The following is a 26,238-nucleotide window of genomic DNA, read 5'->3' as shown; positions in this document are numbered from 1 at the left end:
GCTCACGTAAATTTTTTTTTCTCATCTGAATTTGATTGTTAAAAATTTATTAGATAATAATTTAATTAAATATATTTAATTATTTAAAAAATTTTATTTAATAATTTTATATAAAAATAATTATACGTAAATTTTTATTTTTTTAAATAATTATTTATATGAAAATAGTTAAAATAATTTTTATAAAATGATAATTGAAATATAAATATGTATCGGATCATTAAAGTATATTTCAATTAAGAGAAAAATTTTAAATGGTCTCTAATAATTATTTCTAAAGACAACGAGATTCTTAACAAAAAAAAAAATATTCTTTTTGGTCTTTGATCTTTATTTTTATGAGACTGATTAGTCTTTGTGTAAAAAAAAAGTCAATGTTTCTTTGGTATAGGGACTAATCAAACTCATAAAAATAAAGATCAGAAATAAAAAAATATTTTTTTATTAAAAATCTCATTGTCCGTTCGAAGTAATTGTTAAGGATCGAATTGAGTATTCACTCTTCAATTAATACTTTTACGTCAAAATTATTGTAGTAATTGTGATGTGAGGTAACCGCAAATCTCACTTTATGAAACCACCTTTAGTTTGTGGGTGCTTCTGATAGGGTCTCTGAAGTTATTATTGTAATTTGTATGTTTTGTTTTCGGAAGGATGTAATTAAGGTCGCTTCCCATGTGAATTGGAGTTAAGTCTCAAAATAGTCTCTGAACTTGCACTCGAGTTTTAAAGTGATCCCTGAAATTAATAATTTCTCAAATTTGTCTTCGAAATTGCACTCCGAAATTCATAGTAGTCCCTGAGACATTTTTCATTCATCAGAACCTTAAAACGATGTCGTTTTGAACAAAAAATAATAATAAAAAAGGCGTAGCGTAGACCCCTCCAATTCGAACCAAAAAAAAAAAGAAAAAAGAAAAAAAGTGAAGTGTAGCATAGAACCACCCTCTCCCAATTCCCAATCTATCCTATCCCAACCTTCTCCTTCCACTTCTCCTTCTCCTTCCCCATCTCCATTCCTATCCCCTTCTCCTTTCTCTTCCTCTTTTAATTAAACGGGTCATGCAACTAGCTTCATTCCAAAGCATCTAACTCGTCTGTCTCAGACAAGAAAACCCTTTCAAAATTTCTTACTATCAACGACCACCACTGAAAACCAAAATGAAATGACAAATTTAATAACAAAATCTCTGAAATCAATAAAATCCCGAATACTACTCTTCCCACTCTCATCATCGCTCTCACATTGTCTGTCGCTCAACCTCTGCCGTGCAGCACCAACAATCATGCACCCACTTCTGACTCCTCCTCCTCTTCCATCTTCACCTTCTCATCTAGCGGCGACAACAACAAGAACCAGAACATATATGTAAAAAGGAAAGGGGAAGGTTGGGGGAAGCAGAAGGGAAGGGAAAATGGGAAGGTTGGAAAAGCAGAAGAGGAAGGGGAAGGAGAAGGGGTTGGAGATGGGGAATGGAAAGGGAAAGGAAAAGGGGTTGGGGATGGGGATGGAAAAGGGGAAGGGGAAGGGGAAAGGGAAGGGGAAGGGGAAGGTTGGGGATGGGGACGGGGATGGGGATGGGGATGGAACAGATTGGAAATTGAGAGGGGGTGGTTCTACGCTAAGGTGAAGGAGAAGGGGATGGGGAAGGGGAAGGGGAAGGGAAAAGGGGATGGAGATGGGGATAGAGAAGGAGAAGGGGAAGAGGAAGGGGAATGATACGTGGTCAAGAGGACATTTTCGTCATCATAGAGATAAGGGACGGAATGATAATCTTGTCATATTCAAGGATCTGAATTCTAGAAGAATTGTGCCATGCTAATCTTGGACATCAAGAAGACCAAGAGTCCGTCTCAAAAACAGTGGTGCTGAAAGGGCAACAATTCATAAGGGCCATTGGGTTGAGGCAAGACAACAAAAAGCCTAATAAAACTTTTCAAATTCAATGGGAGGCATAATTTTTATTAATTTTTGAATTTCTAGTAATTTATTTTTAATTTATTTTGCTGTTAGAGTTTGTTGGAAGATTTGAATTACTTCTAATTTGCTTAGCAGTATTTTTAGGGATTTTAAATTTAAATCAAATCTGATCTAATCTAATAAGATCAAATCTGATTTAAATTAGTTATCATATCTTTAGGATTTTAAAATTTAAATCAAATCTGATATAATTCAATAAGATCAAATCTGATTTAAATTAGTTATCTTATCTTTAGGATATTTAAATTAAGTTATCTTATCTTATCTTTTAGTTAGTTTGTTAGGGGCCTATTTAAACACCTTTGGTGAGACAATTTACATACTTTTGATGAATAAAATTTTCTTAGTACTTTATGCACGTTTTTATTGTGTGATTAAGTGAGGTGAGTGATTTTTTCCGACTTGTTGCATGGAGAAGATTGAGTGATTCAATTTTCATCCCTCTGATCAAGGTTTTCAAGGACATGTTCTTTGAAGGTCTAATAGGAAAAATTCTTCCGTTGACCTAGGTTGCTAAGAACAGGTTTCTTAAAGGTCTAGTAGGAAAATCTTTATATATCTTTTATGTTTTCGCTGTGTTTTTGGGTATGCTCTTTATTGAATAATCCTTATCTATTGTGGTATAACCCCAAATCCCTAATTAAATCCTCATCATCTGGTATTAGTTATAGGTCGTAGGTAAATTCTTATTTATCTACACGTTCCATGGGTCTTGTTTAATATCTTTGTTTTTTTCTCTTTAATTTCTGCAAATTCACCTTAGAGTCCCCAAAAAAAGACCAAAAAACAAAAAAAGTTGCAAAAAAAAGATTACGTATTACGATAGTGATGATGAAGAAAGCTCATATGCGAAAAAGGGTTCTCAGTTGCAAATCTCTACATTCAAAGGGAGGAATGATCCTGAAGCATATTTCAAATGGAAAAGGAAGGAAGAATTGATTTTGCAAATTGCATCCTTTCAGAGGAAAAGAAGGTTCAAGTGGTACAAGCCAATTTTTTCGATGCTGCCTGTATATGGTGGACTGAATTAGGAAGATCTAGAAGATGGTACGGAAAGAGCCCAATTTGCAGCTGGGAGAAGATGAAAAAAATCATGAGGAGCCAGTTTGTGCCATCATCATACCACATGAGGAATCGAGTTGTACCATTACTATACCACAATGAATTTTTTGGAAAATTTTGTAAGTTACAACAAGGTTTACAATTAGTAATGGAATACCACAAGGAGTTTCTATATTTGATGGACATGGCTAATATTAAAAGGAGCCCTGAGGTTCTTATGGACCGATTTTTGTTTGGATTACATGAAGAACTTGCAAATAAAGTCCAACGTTATCGTTACGTGACCATGGACGATTTGGTCAAATTGGCCATTGACATGGAGCAGGTGCAGCAATGAAAGATCGGCATAAGAAGAGGATTTCTTCAACGCCTATCTTTCATTCTTCTTCAAAGCCAGAGATGCAAGTTTTTGTTGAATATGCTGTAGTTGGAGATGTATCATTAGAAGATTCAACAGTGCACAATTCCTCAACTGTGTCCTTGGGATGTGAGCAATTTGAAAACCATGAGAGAAAAGAAACTGAGAAAGAGAGTGAGTGTTTGAGTGAAAAAGAAACTGAGAGCAATAATCACACTTGCTCACATCTAGATCTCTCTCACAAGTGTATTTATTGTTCTCAGTTTCTTTTTCCCTCAAACACTCACTCTCTTTCTCAATTTCTTTTCTCTCATATTTTTTAAATTGCTCATGTAAGAACCGAGCTTAATTAACTATTTAATTAAGTGATTGTATTGCCCTAATTTGATTCCAAAAAGTTAGAGTGAGAATTTGAGGTTTTAAACATTATTTTTGGACTCAGTAGGTCTTTCTGAGTTAAAAAATATGTTTTCTGCAAAAAATCATGAAAAATCATGAACCGGAAATTGAATCAGTTAAACCAGTTCAAGTCTACCCGGTGCCGCACAAGAAAAAGTGGAAACAGTCAAAAACCTTAGAAAAACATTAGAAATGGAAAATCGGGCGTTAATTTTAAAGGTTTAGCCTGAAGTTTAGCCAAACGGACTAAAAATGCTAATGGGTTGGACCAGACTCAAGTTGGGCCCAAGCCCAACATATATAAGGGTTCATTAATGAACCCAATCACTCATAACATACTCAAACACACCCACACATTGCTGAAGAGAAGAAGAAGAAGAGAAACACCAAGAGCACTATTCATCCTCTTCTTCTCTAGCTAATATCTTGAGCTACGATGCTCTAATTTGCGTGCCGTCAACGGCTACGCGTTCCTTGTGACGATCTCTCAAAACCTATCTAAGAAACTGGTAAGAAAAACTCGAATCCCTCTCAGTTCTTCTCCTCAAAATTTCGGGTACCTAGGACTTTTGAATAAGTGAGTTTTTGTGATTCCTTGTGTTTAGGTTCACTCTAATCCTTGCTTAGATTTTGGTTTTGACATCCAAATCTGTTGGAAAATGTAAGAGGCTTTGAACTCTTGTGAACCTTTGATTTATGTTGAGCCCTAGGTTGATTTTGTGGTGATTTATATGTATATAGCTTGATTATTGTGAATTTGGAGCTTGTTGGTGCTTGTTGGAGTTACATTAGTGGTTGGATTTTGGTTAAAAGCTCATTTGGTTCATAAAGAGAATTGGCCAAGGTATAGTTTCAGTTTCCTCTATGTAGTATATAATATTCATGGACACTTAGACTAGTGACCCAAAGGATAAGTTTGGATTTGAATGGTTGTTAAGTTATTGAATGATGGTATATGATGATTTTTGATGATTTGATGAATGTTGAGTTTAATTGTAATGCTTGATGTGGATATGATGAGGAGGAAGGATTGTGAAGTTGAGGAGTGAATTGTGTTGATTGATTGGTAATGTAGTTGGAAATTGTAAATAAGGTTGGGTATATGTAATATATTGATGTGATGTTGTGAATGAGGAAAGAGGAAGGAAAAATGTGGTAAGTTTGGTGTAATATGATATAGAGGGTTGATTTTGATGAAAAGTGGAGTTTGAATTTGGTTGGTTTGGTTTTGGTTGTGTTTTATAAAGGAATTGAGTAAATTGTGAATTTGGGTAAAAGTTGATTTTTGGTGAACTTTGTCTGATCATAACTTTTGCCTCGATTTTCAAAATTGGGTGAAATTTGTTTAGAATTAAGGATCTTTGAAATAGCTTTAAATCGATATAAAGTTTGTAAAATTTGGAATTTTGTAGAGGAAGGTATGACCATCAAAGTTGGTGTTGAAATCTGAAATTCTGCAAAGTTACAAAATTCTGTGTTTTCTGGTATGTGCGTATGCATAGCCTTGTGTGCACGCACACGCAGAGGGCAATCTGCTTGCAGCACTGGCATAGCTTGTGCGCACATACACCAATGGAAAATTACAACTTCTGCGTACTGATGAGCGGATAATTTATACGCTTTTTGGCATTGTTTTTAGCATGTTTTTAGTATGTTCTAGTTAGTTTTTAGTATATTTTTATTAGTTTTTAGTTAAAATTCACTTTTCTGGACTTTACTATGAGTTTGTGTGTTTTTCTGTGATTTTAGGTATTTTCTGGCTGAAATTGAGGGACTTGAGCAAAAATCTGATTCAGAGACTAAAAAGGACCGCAGATGCTGTTGGATTCTGACCTCCCTGCACTTGAAGTGGATTTTCTGGAGCTACAGAGGTTCAATTGGCGCGCTCTCAACGGCGTTGGAAAGTAGACATCCTGGAATTTCCAGCAATATATAATAGTCCATACTTTGCCGAGATTTGATGGCCCAAACCGGCGTTCCAAATCAGCTCAAAACTGCCCGGCGTTAAACGCCGGAACTGGCACAAGAATGGGAGTTAAACGCCCAAACTGGCACAAAAGCTGGCGTTTAACTCCAAGAAGAGTCTCTACACGAAAATGCTTCAATGCTCAGCCCAAGCACACACCAAGTGGGCCCGGAAGTGGATTTTTCTGTCATTTACTCATTTCTGTAAACCTTAGGCTACTAGTTCTTTATAAATAAGACCTTTTGCTATTGTATTTTCATCTTTGGATCATTTTAGATCTTTTGATCACTTTAGATCTTTGGATCATTTTAGATCTTTTGATCATCGGGGTAGCTATCTTTATTCTTATGCTATCTTAGATCATTGGGAGGCTGGCCATTCGGCCATGCCTAGACCTTGTTCTTATGTATTTTCAACGGTGGAGTTTCTACACACCATAGATTAAGGTGTGGAGCTCTGCTGTACCTCGAGTATTAATGCAATTACTATTGCTCTTCTATTCAATTCAACTTGTTCTTGTTCTAAGATATCACTTGTTCTTCAACTTGATGAATGTGATGATCCGTGACACTCATCATCATTCTCACCTATGAACGTGTGCCTGACAACCACCTCCGTTCTACCTTAAATTGAGTGGATATCTCTTGGATCCCTTAATCGGAATCTTTGTGGTATAAGCTAGAATTGATGGCGGCATTCAAGAGAATCCAGAAGGTCTAAACCTTGTCTGTGGTATTCTGAGTAGGATTCAATGATTGAATGACTGTGACGAGCTTCAAACTCGCGATTGTGGGGCGTTAGTGACAGACGCAAAAGAATCACTGGATTCTATTCCGACATGATCGAGAACCGACAGCGGAATAGCCGTGCCGTGACAGGGTGCGTTGAACATTTTCACTGAGAGGATGGGAGGTAGCCACTGACAATGGTGAAACCCTACATACAGCTTGCCATGGAAAGGAGTAAGAAGGATTGGATGAAGACAGTAGGAAAGCAGAGAGACGGAAGGGACAAAGCATCTTCATACGCTTATCTGAAATTCCTACCAATGAATTACATAAGTATCTCTATCTTTATCTTTATGTTTTATTCATCATTCATAACCATTTGAGTTTGCCTGACTAAGATTTACAAGGTGACCATAGCTTGCTTCATACCAACAATCTCTGTGGGATCTTACTCGTGTAAGGTTTATTACTTGGACGACCCAGTACACTTGCTGGTTAGTTGTGCGAAGTTGTGACAAAGAGTTGAGACTACAATTGTGCGTACCATGTTGATGGCGCCATTGATGATCACAATTTCATCCACCAAGTTTTTGGCGCCGTTGCCGGGGATTGTTCGAGTATGAACAACTGACGGTTCATCTTGTTGCTTAGATTAGGTATTTTTCTTCAGAGTTCTTAAGAATGAATTCTAGTGTTTCAAGGTGATGTTCTTATCATCACCAAAGCTGATTGATTTTCATCAATTTAGCTCTTGAATGCAATGTCCTGCTAAAGCTTGTTCAGCCATGTCTAATTTCTTTAGACTGAAGCTTTAGACTAACATTGCATGATTCCTGGAATTCTCATTAAGAATTTTGATACCTTTATTTTCTTTTCCACTTAATTTTCGAAAAACCACAAAAAAATTACAAAATCATAAAATCCAAAAATATTTCTTGTTTGAGTCGAGAGTCTCATGTTAAGTTTAGTGTCAATTGCATGTTTCTATTCTTCTTGCATTTTTCATGTGTCTTAAGGATCTTCAAGTTATTCTTGATGATTTCATTGCTCTGATTTTTAAATTCTCTTGACTTGAGTGTTTATGTGTCTCATATGCATTCTCATTTTGTCAGTGTCAGTAGTATACAAACTGCTAAGTTTGGTGTCTTGCATGCATTGTTATTTGATTTTAGTTGCATTTTGATTATTCCTCATTATCAAAAATCCAAAAATATTTTTAATTTGTGTCTTTTCAAGTCAATAATGCAGAGAATTGAAGATTCAGAACATACAGCAGAGGAATTACACAGAAAAAGCTGGGCATTCAAAACGCCCAGTAAGGAAGGCAAACTGGCGTTTAAACGCCAGCCAGGGTGCCTGGCTGGGCGTTTAACGCCCAAAAGGGTAGTGGTTTGGGCGTTAAACACCAGAATGTGCACCATTCTGGGCGTTTAACGCCAGGATGGCACAAGATGGAAGATTTTGTTTTCAAATCAAATCTTTTCAATCAAATCTTTTTCAAAATCAATTTCTTTCCATTTTCAAAAATACTTGCTATCAATTAATGATTTGATTCAACATTTCAAGTATGTTGCCTTTTCTGTTGAGAAAGGTTTAATGTTTGAATCATATATTTTCTTGTTAGCCAAGTCATTAATTTTCAAAATCAAATCTTTTTAAAATGTTTTTCAAATCATATCTTCTCAATCACATTTTTTTTAAAACCAATCATATCTTTTTAATCACATCTTTTTCAAAATAGTTTTCAATCATATCTTTTTTATTTTCTAATTTCAAAATCTTTTTCAAAAATCACTTGATTTCTTTTCTATTCTTGGTTTTCGAAAATCAATTAAAGTTTTTCAAAATGTTTTTAAAATCTTTTTAATGTTTTCGAAAATTTCTTCCCGTCTTCTCACATCCTTCTATTTACGGACTAACATTCATCCTTAATGCATAATTCGAACTCCATCTTTTCTTGATAAGTTCGAATTTTCTACCTCTTCCTTCCATTTTTCTTTTCCTCTGACACCTCAAGGAATCTCTATACTGTGACATAGAGGATTCCATATTTTCTTGTTTTCTTCTCTTGCATATGAGCAGGAGCAAAGACAAAAGCATTCTTGTGAGGCTGACCCTGAACCTGAAAGGACCTTGAAGCGAAAGCTAAGAGAAGCTAAGGCACAATTCTCTGTAGAGGACCTAACAGAAATCTTCAAAGAAGAAGAACCCATGGCAGCCGAAAACAACAACAATGCCAACAATGCAAGGAAGGTGCTGGGTGACTTTACTGCACCTACTCCCGACTTCTATGGGAGAAGCATCTCTATCCCTGCCATTGGAGCAAACAACTTTGAGCTTAAGCCTCAATTGGTTTCTCTAATGCAACAGAATTGCAAGTTCCATGGACTTCCATTGGAAGATCCTCATCAGTTTTTAGCTGAATTCTTGCAAATCTATGACACTGTCAAGACCAATGGGGTTGACCCTGAGGTCTACAGACTTATGCTATTCCCTTTTGCTGTAAGAGACAGAGCTAGGATATGGTTGGACTCACAACCTAAAGAAAGCCTGAACTCTTGGAAAAAGCTAGTCAATGCCTTCTTGACAAAGTTCTTTCCACCTCAAAAAATTGAGTAAGCTTAGAGTGGAAGTCCAAACCTTTAGACAGAAGGAAGGAGAATCCCTCTATGAAGCTTGGGAAAGATACAAACAATTAATCAGAAAGTGTCCTTCTGACATGCTTTCTGAATGGAGCATCATAGGTATTTTCTATGATGGTCTGTCTGAACTGTCCAAGATGTCTTTGGATAGCTCTGCTGGAGGATCTCTTCATCTGAAGAAGACGCCTACAGAAGCTCAAGAACTAATTGAAATGGTTGCAAATAACCAAGTCATGTACACTTCTGAAAGGAATCCTGTGAACAATGGGGCTAATCAGAAGAAAGGAGTTCTTGAGATGGATACTCTGAATGCCATATTGGCTCAGAACAAAATATTGACCCAGCAAGTCAATATGATTTCTCAAAGTCTGTCTGGAATGCAAAATGCGCCAAGCAGTACTAAGGAAGCTTCATCTGAAGAAGAAGCTTATGATCGTGAGAACCCTTCAATGGAAGAGGTGAATTACATGGGAGAACCCTATGGAAACACCTATAATTCTTCATGGAGAAATCATCCAAATCTCTCATGGAAGGATCAACAGAGACCTCAACAAGGTTTCAACAACAATAATGGTGGAAGAAACAGGTTTGGCAATGACAAGCCTTTTCCATCATCTTCTCAGCAACAGACAGAGAGTTCTAAGCAGAACCACTCTGACTTAGCAACCATGATCTCTGATCTAATCAAAACCACTCAAAGTTTCATGACTGAAACAAGGTCCTCCATTAGAAACTTGGAGGCACAAGTGGGTCAGCTAAGCAAGAAAATTACTGAACTCCCTCCTAGTACTCTTCCAAGCAATACAGAAGAAAATCCAAAAGGAGAGTGCAAGGCCATCAACATGGCCGAATTTGGAGAGGAGGGAGAGGCAGTGAACGCCACTGAGGAAGACCTCAATGGACATCCACTGGCCTCCAATGAGTTCCCTAATGAGGAACCATGGGAATCTGAGGCTCCCACTGAGACCATAGAGATTCCATTGGATTTACTTCTGCCATTCATGAGCTCTGATGAGTATTCTTCCTCTGAAGAGGATGAGTATGTCACTGAAGAGCAAGTTGCTAAATACCTTGGAGCAATCATGAAGCTAAATGACAAGTTATTTGGTAATGAGACTTGGGAGGATGAACCCCCTTTGCTCACCAAAGAATTGGATGACTTGTCTAGGCAGAAACTATCTCAAAAGAGACAAGATCTTGGGAAGTTCTCAATACCTTGTGCCATAGGCACCATGACCTTCAAGAAGGCCTTGTGTGACCTAGGGTCAAGTGTAAACCTCATGCCTCTCTCTGTAATGGAGAAGCTAGGGATCTTTGAGGTGCAAGCTGCAAAAATCTCACTAGAGATGGCAGACAATTCAATAAAACAAGCCTATGGACTTGTAGAGGATGCTTTGGTAAAAGTTGAAGATCATTACATCCCTGCTGATTTCATAGTCCTGGAGACTGGGAAGTGCATGGATGAATCCATCATCCTTGGCAGACCCTTCCTAGCCACAGCAAAGGCTGTGATTGATGTTGATAGAGGAGAATTGATCATTCAAGTGAATGAAGAATCCTTTGTGTTTAAAACTCAAGGATATCCCTCTGTCACCATGGAAAGGAAGTATGAAGAGCTTCTCTCAAAAAAGACTCAAACAGAGCTCCCACAGTCAAACTCTAAGTTTGGTGTTGGGAGGCCACAACCAAATTCTAAGTTTGGTGTTGAACCTCCACATTCAAACTCTAAGTTTGGTGTTGGGAGGTTCCAACATTGCTCTAAGCATCTTTGAGGCTCCATGAGAGCCCACTGTCAAGCTACTGACATTAAAGAAGCGCTTGTTGGGAGGCAACCCAATGTTATATTTTATCTATTTTCTTTTGTTATTTTATGTTTTCTGTAGGTTGATGATCATGAGAAGTCACAAAATCAATTGAAAAAGCAAAAACAGAAAGAAAAATAGAAAGAAAAACAGCACACTTTGGAGGAGAGCTTGCTGGCGTTTAAACGCCAGTAAGGCTAGCAGATGGGCGTTTAACGCCCAGTCTGGCACCATTCTGGGCGTTTAACGCCAGAAAGGGGCACCAGACTGGCGTTAAACGCCAGAAAAGGGCAAGAAGTTGGCGTTAAACGCCAGAAATGGGCACCAGCCCGGTGTTTAACGCCAGAATTGGCACAGGGAGCAATTTTGCTCGCCACTTGGTGCAGGGATGACTTTTCCTTGACACCTCAGGATCTGTGGACCCCACAGGATCCCCACCTACCCCACCACTCTCTCTCTTCTTCACCCATTCACCATTCACCAATCACCTCAACACCTCTTCCCCAAAAACCCTTCACCTATCAAATCCCATCTTTCTCTTCACCACTCACATCCATCCTTCATAAAACCCCACCTACCTCACCATTCAAATTCAAACCACTTTCCCACCCAAACCCACCCTCCCATAGCCGAACCCTACTCCTCTCTTCACCCCTATATAAACCCCTCTTCACTCCTTCATTTTCACATAACCTAAACACCCCTTCTCCCCCTTTGGCCGAGCAACAAAGCCTTTTCCATCTCCTTCATTTCTTCTTCTTCTACTCTCTTCTTTCTTCTTTTGCTCGAGGACGAGCAAACCTTTTAAGTTTGGTGTGGTAAAAGCATTGCTTTTTGTTTTTCCATAACCATTTATGGCATCCAAGGCCGGAGAAACCTCTAGAAAAAGGAAAGGGAAGGCAAAAGTTTTCACCTCCGAGTCATGGGAGATGGAGAGATTCATTTCAAGGGTGCATCAAGACCACTTCTATGAAGTTGTGGCCTTGAAGAAGGTGATCCCCGAGGTCCCTTTCAAACTCAAAAAGAGTGAATATCCGGAGATCCGACATGAGATCCGAAGAAGAGGTTGGGAAGTTCTTACCAACCCCATTCAACAAGTCGGAATCTTAATGGTTCAAGAGTTCTATGCCAATGCATGGATCACCAAGAACCATGATCAAAGTGTGAACCCGGACCCAAAGAATTGGCTTACTATGGTTCGGGGGAAATACTTGGATTTTAGTCCGGAAAATGTAAGGTTGGCATTCAACTTGCCCATGATGCAAGGAGATGAACATCCTTACACTAGAAGGGTCAACTTTGATCAAAGGTTGGACCAAGTCCTCACAGTCATTTGTGAAGAGGGCGCCCAATGGAAGAGAGATTCAAGAGGAAAGCCGGTTCAATTGAGAAGGCATGACCTCAAGCCTGTGGCTAGGGGATGGTTGGAGTTTATCCAACGCTCAATCATTCCCACTAGCAACCGGTCTGAAGTTACTATAGACCGGGCTATCATGATTCATAGCATCATGATTGGAGAAGAAATAGAAGTTCATGAGGTTATAGCCCAAGAACTTTATAAGGTGGCGGACAAGTCCTCTACCTTGGCAAGGTTAGCCTTTCCTCATCTCATTTGTCACATCTGTTATTCAGTTGGAATTGACATAGAGGGAGACATCCCCATTGTTGAGGACAAACCCATCACTAAGAAAAGGATAGAGCAAACAAGAGACCCCTCTTATCATAAAATCCCTGAGATGCCTCAAGGGATGCACTTTCCTCCACAAAACTATTGGGAGCAACTGAACACCTCCCTAGGAGAATTGAGTTCCAACATGGGACAACTAAGGGTGGAGCACCAAGAATACTCCATTCTCCTCCATGAAATTAGAGAAGATCAAAGAATCATGAGGGAGGAGCAACAAAGACAAGGAAGAGACATTGAGGAGCTCAAGCACTCCATAAGATCTTCAAGAGGAAGAATAAGCCGCCATCACTAAGGTGGACTCGTTCTTTAATTTCCTTTGTTCTTTAGTTTCCTGTTTTCGAAAAATCAGGCTTATGTTTATCTATGTTTGTGTCTTGTGATCATTAGTGTCTTAGTGTCTATGCCTTAAAGTTATGAATGTCCTATGAATCCATCACCTTTCTTGAATGAAAAATGTTCTTAATTGAAAAAGAGAAGAATTGCATGAATTTTAAATTTTATAACAGATTAATTGTTTTGATGTGGTGGCAACACTTTTGTTTTCTGAATGTATGCTTAAACAGTGCATATGTCTTTTGAATTTGTTGTTCATGAATGTTGGCTCTTGAAAGAATGATGAAAAAGGAGACATGTTACTGAGGATCTGAAAAATCATAAAAATGATTCTTGAAGCAAGAAAAAGCAGTGAATACAAAAAAAGAGAAGGAGAAAAACGAAAAAAAAAGAGAGAAAGAAAAAGAAAGAAATAAAAGTGTGATCCAAGGCAAAAAGAGTGTGCTTAAGAACCCTGGACACCTCTAATTGGGGACTCTAGCAAAGCTGAGTCACAATCTGAAAAGGTTTACCCAATTATGTGTCTGTGGCATGTATGTATTCGGTGGTAATACTGGAAGACAGAGTGCTTTGGGCCACGGCCAAGACTCATAAAGTAGCTGTGTTCAAAAATCATCATACTTAACTAGGAGAATCAATGACACTATCTGGATTCTGAGTTCCTAAAGAAGGCAATCATTCTGAATTTCAAAGGATAGAGTGAGATGCCAAAACTGTTCAGAGGCAAAAAGCTAAAAGCCCCGCTCATCGAATTAATACTGATCTTCATAGATGTTTTTGGAATTCATTGTATATTCTCTTCTTTTTATCTTATTTGATTTTCAGTTGCTTGAGGACAAGCAACAATTTAAGTTTGGTGTTGTGATGAGCGGATAATTTATACGCTTTTTGGCATTGTTTTTAGTATGTTTTTAGTATGTTCTAGTTAGTTTTTAGTATATTTTTATTAGTTTTTAGTTAAAATTCACTTTTCTAGACTTTACTATGAGTTTGTGTGTTTTTCTGTGATTTCAGGTATTTTCTGGCTGAAATTGAGGGACTTGAGCAAAAATCTGATTCAGAGACTAAAAAGGACTGCAGATGCTGTTGGATTCTGACCTCCCTGCACTCGAAGTAGATTTTCTAGAGCTACAGAAGCCCAATTGGCGCGCTCTTAATGGCGTTGGAAAGTAGACATCCTAGGCTTTCCAGCAATAGATAATAGTTCATACTTTGCCCAAGATTTAATGGCCCAAACCGGCGTTCCAAATCAGCTCAAAACTGCCCAGCGTTAAACGCCGGAACTGGCACAAGAATGGGAGTTAAACGCCCAAACTGGCACAAAAGCTGGCGTTTAACTCCAAGAAGAGTCTCTACACGAAAATGCTTCAATGCTCAGCCCAAGCACACACCAAGTGGGCCCGGAAGTGGATTTTTCTGTCATTTACTCATTTCTATAAACCTTAGGCTACTAGTTCTTTATAAATAAGACCTTTTGCTATTGTATTTTCATCTTTAGATCATTTTAGATCTTTTGATCACTTTAGATCTTTGGATCATTTTAGATCTTTTGATCATCGGGGTAGCTATCTTTATTCTTATGCTATCTTAGATCATTGGGAGGCTGGCCATTCGGCCATGCCTAGACCTTGTTCTTATGTATTTTCAACGGTGGAGTTTCTACACACCATAGATTAAGGTGTGGAGCTCTGCTGTACCTCGAGTATTAATGCAATTACTATTGTTCTTCTATTCAATTCAACTTGTTCTTGTTCTAAGATATCACTTGTTCTTCAACTTGATGAATGTGATGATCCGTGACACTCATCATCATTCTCACCTATGAACGTGTGCCTGACAACCACCTCCGTTCTACCTTAGATTGAGTGGATATCTCTTGGATCCCTTAATCGGAATCTTCGTGGTATAAGCTAGAATTGATGGCGGCATTCAAGAGAATCCGGAAGGTCTAAACCTTGTCTGTGGTATTCTGAGTAGGATTCAATGATTGAATGACTGTGACGAGCTTCAAACTCGCGATTGTGGGGCGTTAGTGACAGACGCAAAAGAATCACTAGATTCTATTCCGACATGATCGAGAACCGACAGCTGAATAGCCATGCCATGACAGGGTGCGTCGAACATTTTCACTGAGAGGATGGGAGGTAGCCACTGACAACGGTGAAACCCTACATACAGCTTGCCATGGAAAGGAGTAAGAAGGATTGGATGAAGACAATAGGAAAGCAGAGAGACAGAAGCGACAAAGCATCTTCATACGCTTATCTGAAATTCCTACCAATGAATTACATAAGTATCTCTATCTTTATCTTTATGTTTTATTCATCATTCATAACCATTTGAGTTTGCCTGACTAAGATTTACAAGGTGACCATAGCTTGCTTCATACCAACAATATCTGTGGGATCGACCCTTACTCGCGTAAGGTTTATTACTTGGACGACCCAGTACACTTGCTGGTTAGTTGTGCGAAGTTGTGACAAAGAGTTGAGACTACAATTGTGCGTACCATGTTGATGGCACCATTGATGATCACAATTTCGTCCACCACGTACGCACAGACCTGTGCGCACGCACACGTTGGAGAGGCCAGTCTGTTGGGGGCGCTGGCACAAGTTGTGCTAGTGAACGGACCTTGTAAGTTTTGACATCTGTGCATACGCACAGCCCTGTGCGTACGAACACTTTCAAAAATTTTCCTGGGCGTGCACACGCACACCTCTGTGCGGACGCACACGCCCTGTTTCTCAAATTTTGCTTTGTTTTCAACTATTCTACCTCCCCAACAAGCTTGAAACCTTCTATAACTCCTTTTTATGAAAAATTTAGAAAACGAAGGCCTAGGTTTCTGGCGTACTAAAGGTGGTTTAATATTATGTGGTGAATGGTTGATGAATAAGATGAGGATTAAAGAATGGTTGAGTTCAGAACTGAAATGTGAATGAACAGTGGTTGATAAGAGTCGAGGGCTCTGAATGAAGTGATGGATCCATCTTGTATTAAAAATGTTTTTGAAAACCACTGCAGTATTTTTCGTTAAGATTACGAGACGCTATGCGCCCGGCAGGGGCCGAGGTTGGATCCCGCCTGTCGAGGTAGCAACGGTAGTGTAAGGGCGGTGGTTTGTCCTGCTTGCGCTTAGATGTGAGGTCGGTGGCAATAGATCCCGCTCACATCCCTTCGGATCATCAAAGCGTACAGGCGCAAAACCCTGGATAGTGATCCGAGCACTATATTTCGGGGGTTCCGACACCATGATTCTGAAGGTCAACATCTCCATGGAGATGTGTCAGGTTGGCAGTTGAACCGACAATGTGATATCACAGCCAATAGGACAGGCATTCATCATGTGCATTTTCTATTTGTTTGTATGCTTTGCCGACTTGAGATTGTTTGCCTATTTTTATAACATTTGAATTAATTGTTTATTATGCTCCTACTTGTGTTTTACTTGCATTGTATATAATTGTGCTTTCTACTGGGATTGAGGAGGTTCAGAAGGCAGAGGCGATGGGATCGCATGGAGGGTAGGCTGGTGAAGGCTGTGGGACAGCGGTGTTGGTTTAGATTAGAATCCCTTAAGATAGATTACCCTTTTGATGTTATGGTTTAAGTTTTGTTAAGGCTCTACATATTATGCTTATTTGGTTTAAAATGCTTTAAGCTCGAATTCATGTGATGGAAATAGAGTCTAGGATTGCCTTTGCGTCCCGGGGTCTTATATCCTACATCACTGGGCACTGTTACCATACTAAGAACCTCCGGTTCTCATACCATATTTCTGTTGTTATTTTCAGATGCAGGTCGCAACCCACCACGGTAAGTTGTTTTATTGGTGATAGGAGCGGAGGATCTGGAAACCTCTTGGAGTCTTTTTGATTTATTATGTATATGTCTCTAACTTTTGTATTTTGTTTGGCTTAGAGGCTTGTATTTGAGAGAACAAAACTTGTATAGGCTGCTTTACTATCTGGTCTCATCTATTGTCTGTATATGGCTAGCCGGCTTAAACTCCGCGAGCCGTGGCTAGATTCTTATGATATTATACTATTATATTTTGTTGTATTACATCTATTTCCGTGCTTTAAGCTAGTAGCTTTACTATTGCATTCTGTGCTTTTCAAATCCTGTTTTTGAGCTATATACTTTATCGGACTTCTAGATAATATTAATTCCTTCTATATAATATATGTATAAGCTTAGAACTGTCATAACCATTGATTAATCTTTGCTTTACGATGCGTGGTAAGACTTAGGCTAATTAGGGTGTTATATTTAGTGGTACCAGAGCGGTTCGTCCTCGTGAGCCCGAGGGATGTACCGATTGTGCTTCATTGCATACTCTGTGTGTCTTTTCTTTGATGCTATTAGGTTATCTATTTGATATATGCATAGCATGCTTATTTGTGAGTGCCTATTTGGGATAATTGAAATACTAGACTTTTGATATTGAGACTGATCACCTTGATATCAATTGTTTGGTATAGACAGGAATCCTACATGGCCACTTGCGGACGAGGTCGAGCACGTTCACGCGAGAGTAGGAACGAGAAACCGGTGGACAACCATGCCGAATTCATGGCAGCGATGGCTAATCTGGCCAACACTATGGAGGCGAATGCTGCTGCGACTCTGCAAGCTGTGTAGAAGCTAGGTCAACCGGCTGGGAACGGCGAAAGGAATGCTCACAATAATTCTGACGAAAATAGAGATAACACGGGAGGCGTTCTGATGACCTTGGCCCCTTTCCTCAAGTTTCATTCGCCAATTTTCCAAGGATCAACTAATCCTATTGAAGCGGACAACTGGTTTTAGGCCATGGAGCGTGCTTTACAGGTGCAGCATGTTCCACACAATCAGTATGTGGAGTTTGTCGCTTATCAACTTGCGGGAGAGGCCCAGCCCTAGTGGCAAACAGAGTGTTGCTTACTACAGCTACAGAATGCTGATGTTCCGTGGGATGTGTTCCGAACAGCCTTTTATAAGAAATACTTCCCTGAGTCTGCAAGGGAAGCGAAGGAGATGGAACTGATGCAGCTGAAGCAAGGTTCTCTATCTGTGGCGGACTACACAAGCAAGTTTGAAGAGCTTTGTAGATTTTCCCGAGTGTGTCAGGGAGCCCCGGAGGCTTATGAGAGCTGGAAGTGCATTAAGTACCAAAGGGGTTTGAAGGATAGCATGATGACTGCTATGGCCCCTATGGAGATCCGTGTCTTCTCCGATTTGGTGAATAAAGCAAGGGTAGTTGAGGAGTATGCCAAGACCGTAGCGGTATCCAAAGACACCCATGGAGGAAATATTAGCAAGGGACGTGGCAAGTATTACCACCCGAGCAGTCAAAGCTTTGAGAGAGGAGGATATGCCTATCAAAGTCAAGGAGGTTTCAGGAAGAACACTCATGATCAGTTTCAGCGTGGTAAGGGATTGCACTCGTGGGAAGAACCCGAATGCGGGTCAGAGTCAGCACCAGGGGCGAGCTTTTGCTGTGAATGCCAAGGATGCTTCTAAGGCAGATCCGTTGATGAGAGGTATTTGTTTATTTGGTGATAAGACTTTAATTGCATTATATGATACGCGAGCATCGCATTCATTTATCTCGTTTACTAAAGTTAAGGAATTAGGCTTGAAAGTGTCAGAGTTACCTTTTGATCTGCATATACATACTCCGTATCAGACAGTTATGACTAGGTCAGGTTGTAGACAAGTAGGCTTTAAGCTTGAGGGTAGAGATTTTGTGCATGATTTGATATGTTTACCTATGGTTGGGTTGGAGATGATTTTTGGGTTTGATTGGTTGTCGAAGAATCGGGTTTTGTTGGATTGCTTTGAACGGATAATTCGATTTATGCCGGAAGGAGAGAATGGAGTAGTGGTAGCCGCGGGATACTACCTGAACTCTGTAGTGGTGCGTTGTAGTGGGGAAAAGTGTCAGGGTTACATCTTGTTAGCTGCAAATGCTTCGGGCAATACCCAACGCTTAGATCAGATTCCGGTAGTTAGAGATTTTCCGAAAGTATTCCCGGAGGATATTCCTGAGTTTCCAACTCAAAGGGAGATTGAGTTTGTGATTGAATTGGTGCCGGGAGCCGGACCAGTATCGATTGCACCATATAGGATGGCTCCAAAAGAGCTGGCCAAGTTAAAGACTCAGTTGGAGGAGCTTCTGAACAAAAGGTTCATTCGACCGAGTGTATCATCGTGGGGAGCGCCAGTTTTATTGGTGAAGAAGAAGGATGGAGGAATGCGATTGTGTGTGGATTACCGCCAGTTGAATAAGGTGACGGTGAAAAATAAGTACCCGCTACCAAGGATAGATGACTTGATGGATCAACTGCAAAGAGCTGGGGTATTTTCCAAGATTGATTTGAGATCCGGTTACCATCAGATAAGGGTGAAGGAAGATGATATTCCTAAGACTGCGTTTAGGACGCGCTATGGACACTACGAGTTTGCGGTAATGTCCTTTGGGTTAACAAATGCACCCGCTGTTTTCATAGATTATATGAACAGAGTCTTTCGTCCCTTTCTGGACAAGTTCATGGTGGTTTTCATAGATGACATCTTGGTTTACTCCAAGATGGCAAAGGAACATGAGGAGCATTTGAGGATTGTACTGCAAATTCTAAAGGAGCAAAAGTTTTATGCTAAGTTGTTGAAGAGTGAGTTCTGGAAGGAGGAAGTGAAATTCCTAGGTCACGTGGTGAGCAAGGGAGGCATAGCTGTAGACCCCTCTAAGGTAGAAGCGGTGATGGAATGGGAAAGACCGACGACTATGACGGAAGTCAGAAGCTTTTTGGGCTTAGCCGGATATTACCGAAGATTCATTGAAGGATTCTCTCGGATTGCACTACCGATGACCAAGTTGACAAGAAAAGAAGCACCTTTTGTTTGGACGTCGAAGTGTGAAGAGAGTTTTTAGACTTTGAAGCAGAAGCTAACTTTCGTACCTGTTTTAATCTTGCTGGAACCGCATGAACTATTTGAAGTGTAATGTGTCGCTTCCCTGAAGGGTTTGGGTTGCGTGTTGATGCAACACTGGAATGTGGTAGCTTACACATCACGTCAGCTGAGACCGCATGAGGTGAATGATAAACCCATATTTTATGATATATTTTGTGCTGAATTTAAGTGATTTATTCAATCCTTCACCCACTTATGCATGCGAAATTGCATGGTTTTACTTTTCCTTCCTTATTATGTGATGTATGTGAAAAACATGTTTCCTGGGCTTTAAAAATATTAATTTTAATTACCTTGTATTGCCATTCGATGCCGTGATTTGTGTATTAAGTATTTTTAGATCTTCTAAGGCAGGAATGATTTAAAGGATGGAAAGGAGACATACAAAAATGGAAGGAAAGCATAAAATGAAGTTTTTGAAAAAACTGGCAGTGACGCGTCTGCATGGACGACGTGAACGCGTGGTTCACACAAAAAGGAATCGACGCGAGCGCATGGATGAGGCGAACGCATGACTTGCGAAATACAACTGACGCGGGCGCATGACTGACGTTACTGCGTGGAAGAGCAACACTCCAAATGACGCGACCGCGTGATCCACGCAGACACGTGTGATAAACCCCGTTTTGACGGTTTGTCTTGTATTGATTTTAAGAGATTTTAATACCTTTTACCCTCATTTATTCAATGAATTAGCATAGTTTTGTGATTGTCTCCTTATTTGTGCTTAGATGTGAAAACATGCTTTCTAGACCTTAAAGTAGCTAAATTCAATTGACCTTTGATTCCACTAGATGCCTTGATATGTTTGTTAGTGATTTCAGATTGAAAAGGCTAGGAATGGATCAAAGGAGTGAAGAGAAAAGCATGCAAAGTGGAGAAATCATGAAAAGTCAAAGAAGTTGAACTCGCCCATGGACGCGCGCGCGCACCTGGCGCTTGCGCGCACCTTGCGAATTACCCCATGGACGCGTACGCGTGATGTGCGCGTACGCGTCGGTGTTGGTTTGTGATTTTTAATAAAAACGTGGCCAACGAATTCTCAAGGGTTGTGGGGCCCAATCCCAACCAACTTTGGCGCCAAAGATGCTATTTAAAGCCAAGGATTGAAGAGCAAAGGGACATTAGTTCATTCCCACTCATTAGGATTAGTTTAGAAGTAGTTTCTAGAGAGAGAAGCTCTCACTTCTCTCTAGGATTAGGATTAGGATTAGGTTTAGTTCTTAGATCTAGGTTTTAATCTTTGCTTTCTTCTACTTCTATCTCTCAATTAGTTTCTAGAGAGAGAAGCTCTCACTTCTCTCTAGGATTAGGATTAGGATTAGGTTTAGTTCTTAGATCTAGGTTTTAATCTTTGCTTTCTTCCACTTCTATCTCTCAATTCTTTGTTGCTACATTCATCTTCTTCTATTCTTTTTTTGTAATTTCCTTTAAGTTGTTCTTATATTTTGTTGTAGATCTAGTATTGTTCCTTCTACTTTCTTCCAATTCAATAAAAGGTAATTCATAATAAATGTGTTTCTTTTAATTGTTGTTGTTAATTCATTACAATAAATGTTGTTAGATTCTATTCTTGTTGTCAATTTGCTTTGCTTTTCTTTTGTGCCTTCCAAGTGTTTGATGAAATGCTTGGTTGGATTTTAGTATAGATTTTGTTCCTCTTGGCCTAGGTAGAGTAATTAGTGACTCTTGAGTTATCCAATTCCTTTGTTGATTGATAATTAGAAGTTGCTAATTGATTTGAATGCCTCTAAAGCTAGTCTTTCCTTTAGGAGTTGATTAGGACTTGAGGAATCAAATTGATTCATCCACTTGACTTTCCTCCATGGTTAGAGGTTAACTAAGTGGGAGTAATGGACAATTTGTTATCACAATTGAGGAGGATAACTAGGATAGGACTTCTAGTTCTCATATCTTGCCAAGAGCTTTGTTAGTTGTTAGTTTATTTTCTTTGCCATTTCTATTTCTTGTCTAAAATCTCAAAAAACCCCAAAATAACTCATAACCAATAACAAGACACTTTATTGTAATTCCTAGGGAGACGACTCGAGGTTTGAATACTTCGGTTATTAATTTTAGGGGTTTGTTACTTGTGACAAACAATCTTTTGTATGAAAGGATTATTGTTGGTTTAGAAACTATACTTGCAACGAGAATTCATTTGTGAAATTCTAAACCGTCAAAAATCTAATCATAAAAAATGGCACCGTTGCTGGGGGAGTTGCAATGGTGTTATGTTATTGGGTATTGTACTATGTGAATAGTGTGAATAGGATTGTTTTTTGCTTGTTTTCTAGTTTTTGTTAGTTTTATTTTGTTTTTCCACTATGAATTCTCACTTTGGCTATGAGTTTGGTTCTAATTGTGTTGTAGGAAATGTGAACTTCAATGATGACGTTCATTGTGGATGGAACACTCCAAGATAGGAGGAGCCTCAAGGAATTGATCACTCCTATTGGCAACAAGCTCAGGACACTTATAGGTATAATTCTCATCCTAATGCATGTCAATTCAATAGCTATGGTGACTCCTTTTATGATAATCAAACACCACCATATGCCTATGAACCGTATCCTCAACATGAACCTCAACCATACTCACAAGCCTCTCCATACGAAGCACCTTCCTATAATCCATATACACCATATGACCAATCACCCATACCATATTCTTATGACCTTTATGAGCAAAAACCTATAGAACCACCACAACTCTATCATGATTATTACCAAGAACCACCTCAATACTCACCATCTCCACAATTCTACGAAGAAGAACCACCTTCCTACCATGAACCCTCTCTCCAAAATAATGAACCTTCTTACTCACCCAAACCCCAATAGACGATCCTCTCACTTTGTTACTTCAAGGACAAGAAGCCATGAAGCGGGATACACTTGAGTTTGTGACCAATTTGACCAAGGTGGTCCATACTTTAGCCCACCAATGTTTGAAGACTCAAGGTACTTCCGTGACCACATGTGAAAGGTTAAAAGAAGAGCAAAGCATGAAGGAGAAATTGGAAAATTTGGTGGAGAAGGAGGAGTCGAATTTTGTGTTGGAACAATTGGAGATGCCTATGATCATTGAAGAGAAGGAAGAGGTGGTTGAAGATTTAGGAGATGTTGAAAGTCTATGGGAATGTAGCATCATGGAGAACTCTTCCAAGAAGCTTGATATTGATGTTGAAGAGGGTGCGCAACCTCCAAGGCATGTCATAGTTGAAGACTTGGAAGAGGTTTATCAAGAGATGGATTCAATCATGGATGAATTTCTATCTGCAATCGAATCCTCTCCCATTGGACATGGAGTTGAAATTATAGAAGAGTGTGCACAACCTCCCATACCCTTGGTGAGCAATGCGAAAGAGAGTGAATCAAAAGAAAGCTACCAAGAGGAAAAAGTTGGCATGGTGTATATTGAAATTGAAGAATATGAAGAGGTTGATCAAGAGATGGATTTATTCATCAATGAATTCCTATCCAAAATTGAATCACCTCCCATTGGGCAAGAAATCAAGGTTCTTGAAGACAACACCAAGCCAAGTGATGAAAGGAAAAAGATTGAAATTGAAGAAGCTAGTGAAGAGGTGAAGATAGTCAAGAAAGAGCACGAGGGAGTGGAGCTTGCAAGATCATTGAGACCACCCCTTCCCAAGTCACCATCCAACACCACAGTCAAGTGGGTAAAACTCTTATCCCTAAGCTTTAATTTCTCACTTGAATATGGTTTAATTGAAAATGATGGTCAACTTAGAGCTCTTTGTGGAGTTAAGAGTAGGAAAGAGTTGTGTAGTGGTTGGAAACGTCATTCTAAGCTCATGACGGTTGTAAGCTCAAAACTCAAGAGCAATGGTTGGTGTAGAACCAAATTGCATGGGTCTAGGAAGTGGTTTGGAAGCTTCTTTGAGAATTCCAAGGCCATGCCACCCGGATGGAATAATGATGACCAACTCAAGGGCGGGTGTCAAAACAAAGTGTGGGACCCCGGATCGCACAAGGAAAATCAAATTTGGGAGATCATAGCTTGTGCGAAACTCCATCAAAGCTTGAAGATGTTAAAATTGAAGAATGGAGCTTATTGGAGATTCAAGCATTGGTGGATGTTCAAGGATAGCTTCAAGCACAAGCCACCTTGAGAGGAGCTCCCCATAAGTCCAACTTAAGGACAATAAACAAAAGTGCTAGGTGGGAGACACCCCACCATGGTAAAATCCTTTCATTTTCTCTTTTGTACATATTGATAGAATTAGTTTGAATTCATGTTTTGATTAGTTAGTTGAGTATATTTGGTAGTATAATATGTTAAATAAGGTTTTATGGTGTTTTGGTAGCTGTTTGGAGGTTTGGAATGCCTGGATTGGTGCAAAAACATAGCAAAAATTTTTGAAAAACAGAGCACCATCCACGCGTACGTGCACTGCGTGCGTACGCGTGCATCAAGCATTTTGGACCATCCACGCGTGTGCGCAATGTGTGCGTACGCGTGGATTGAGAAGTTCCACCCTCCATGCATTTTCCAGAGAGTTGTGCCTGCGCCGCGCCAACGTTGTGCCTTTGGCACAAGCCTATTCGCGCGCACGCGCACATGACCCGTGCGCACCACTCTCGGAATAATCCTTCGATGCAGACGCACCCTGTACGCATACGCGTTGGGTCCATTGCACCACAACCCACACGCGCGCGCCATGTGCGCGTATGCGCGGATCCCCTTTTCTCAACACTTCTCTTTTCTTCCCCTCTTTCCATTTCTTTCCTTCTCCTTTCTTCTTCCCTTCTTCTACCCCTCATCCAACATTTCCAAACACCATTGATAACCATTTATTTTAGTTAGTTAATTAGTTAGTAAGGTAGTTAATTAGTTAGTTTTAGTTTAGTTTTCATTTCATTTTTCTCTCTTTCCATTATAAGTGTTGGATTATGGATTTTGCTTACCATATATTGCTGCTTATTACTTATTGAATGCCATCTTAGCATAATTGTTTTAAATATTCTTTGTTGGATTCTATTGTTGAGGTTATATTTTGCTACTTGGTTTTGAGTTTTTTTTATGCTTACCTTTTGAAGAATACCAAGTGATGAGATTTGCCTTCGAGCTCGTAACTCTTCTTGAATTACATGATTTGGCCACCATGTGGTTTGAGCCTTATTCTTCGATTAGGCAACCTCTTGATGGATGATGTTGTGTATTTACCTTAATGCATTGTGTTTCATGATCATATGCATCCATATACTTTAGCTTGAATGCTTTCATGCTTCTTTAATGCTTGTTTTACCTTACAAGTTCACTTAAAGCATCTCAAGCATACTAGAATGAGTAAAGTGCATGCTTCTTTTGTGACATAGCTTTTATGCTAATGTGGGTTCTAAACTGCGCAATTTAGAATTCACATTCGTTATTTGTCATTAATGTCACATTAATTCACTCACCTCATTCTAGTGATTTACCTCATTCCAACAATGTATGCTTCCTTACTTTTATATCTTCTAATCTTATGGTGTTATATTTTTGTCTTTCATGACGAATTCACCACAAGCAATAACGGAAGCAAGACTAAGAACACGTAGCAATCCGGAGAGTCGCCGTACCCGCTTGCTCATCTTTGAGTGCACCGAGGACGGTGCAAGCTTTTAAGTGTGGGGAGGTCATCCGACCGGTCGGCGATTTTGGGTGACAAATTTCTAATCCCAACACTTTTGCATTTCATTCTAGGATTTTATGGTTTTTTACTTGCATTTTCTTATTTTTGCATATGTATACACAATAAGCTTAGTCAAAATAATGAAAATTTTCAAGATTTCTATCTATAGGGCACCAATTGATTTGAGTGGAAACTTTTCATAAAACTTGCTTGAATTATATATATTGTGGATCATGTTTTTGAGCTAAGAACACAAGCAAGTGAGATTTGATCCTATGGTGTGGTTACATCTTATAACCACTTATTTTCCTTCTTGTGTGCATTATTCTCTTTCTATGAATGTAATCTTGGATTTGTTTGATTCTTTATGTCCATTATTTTGTGTACTCATGCATTTATATGATTGAGGCCATTATTTCATTAGCTCACGTACCCAAATAGCCTACCTTTTACTCTCCATTGTTAGCCAATTTTGAGCCTACGCTTAACCCACTTTGTTCTTAAATTTATCACATTACAAGCCTTAAAGCGAAAAATAATAAATGTCCTTAATTTGGATCTTTGATTGGCTTAGGCTAGTGTGTGTGAGTATCATTCAAGTGTGGAAACCTTGGAACATGGGGTGAATAAAAGGGTGTATTTTGTATTGCTATTAAAAATATTGGGAATTGGGTACATA

General features: G+C 39.3%; 1 non-coding gene across 1 annotated transcript; it reads right to left on the bottom strand.

Annotated features, from left to right (window-relative positions):
• Nucleotides 1–9,111: 9,111 nt before the first annotated feature.
• On the bottom strand, nucleotides 9,112–9,219 carry LOC112713229 (small nucleolar RNA R71). Its single transcript, XR_003158203.1, has one exon. It is a non-coding gene; the product is annotated as a small nucleolar RNA R71 (small nucleolar RNA).
• Nucleotides 9,220–26,238: the final 17,019 nt, after the last annotated feature.

The sequence above is a fragment of the Arachis hypogaea genome, chromosome 9 (genome assembly GCF_003086295.3).
Source record: "Arachis hypogaea cultivar Tifrunner chromosome 9, arahy.Tifrunner.gnm2.J5K5, whole genome shotgun sequence".
NCBI classification, from domain to species: Eukaryota; Viridiplantae; Streptophyta; class Magnoliopsida; order Fabales; family Fabaceae; genus Arachis; species Arachis hypogaea.
This window is presented reverse-complemented; position numbering and strand designations above follow the sequence as displayed.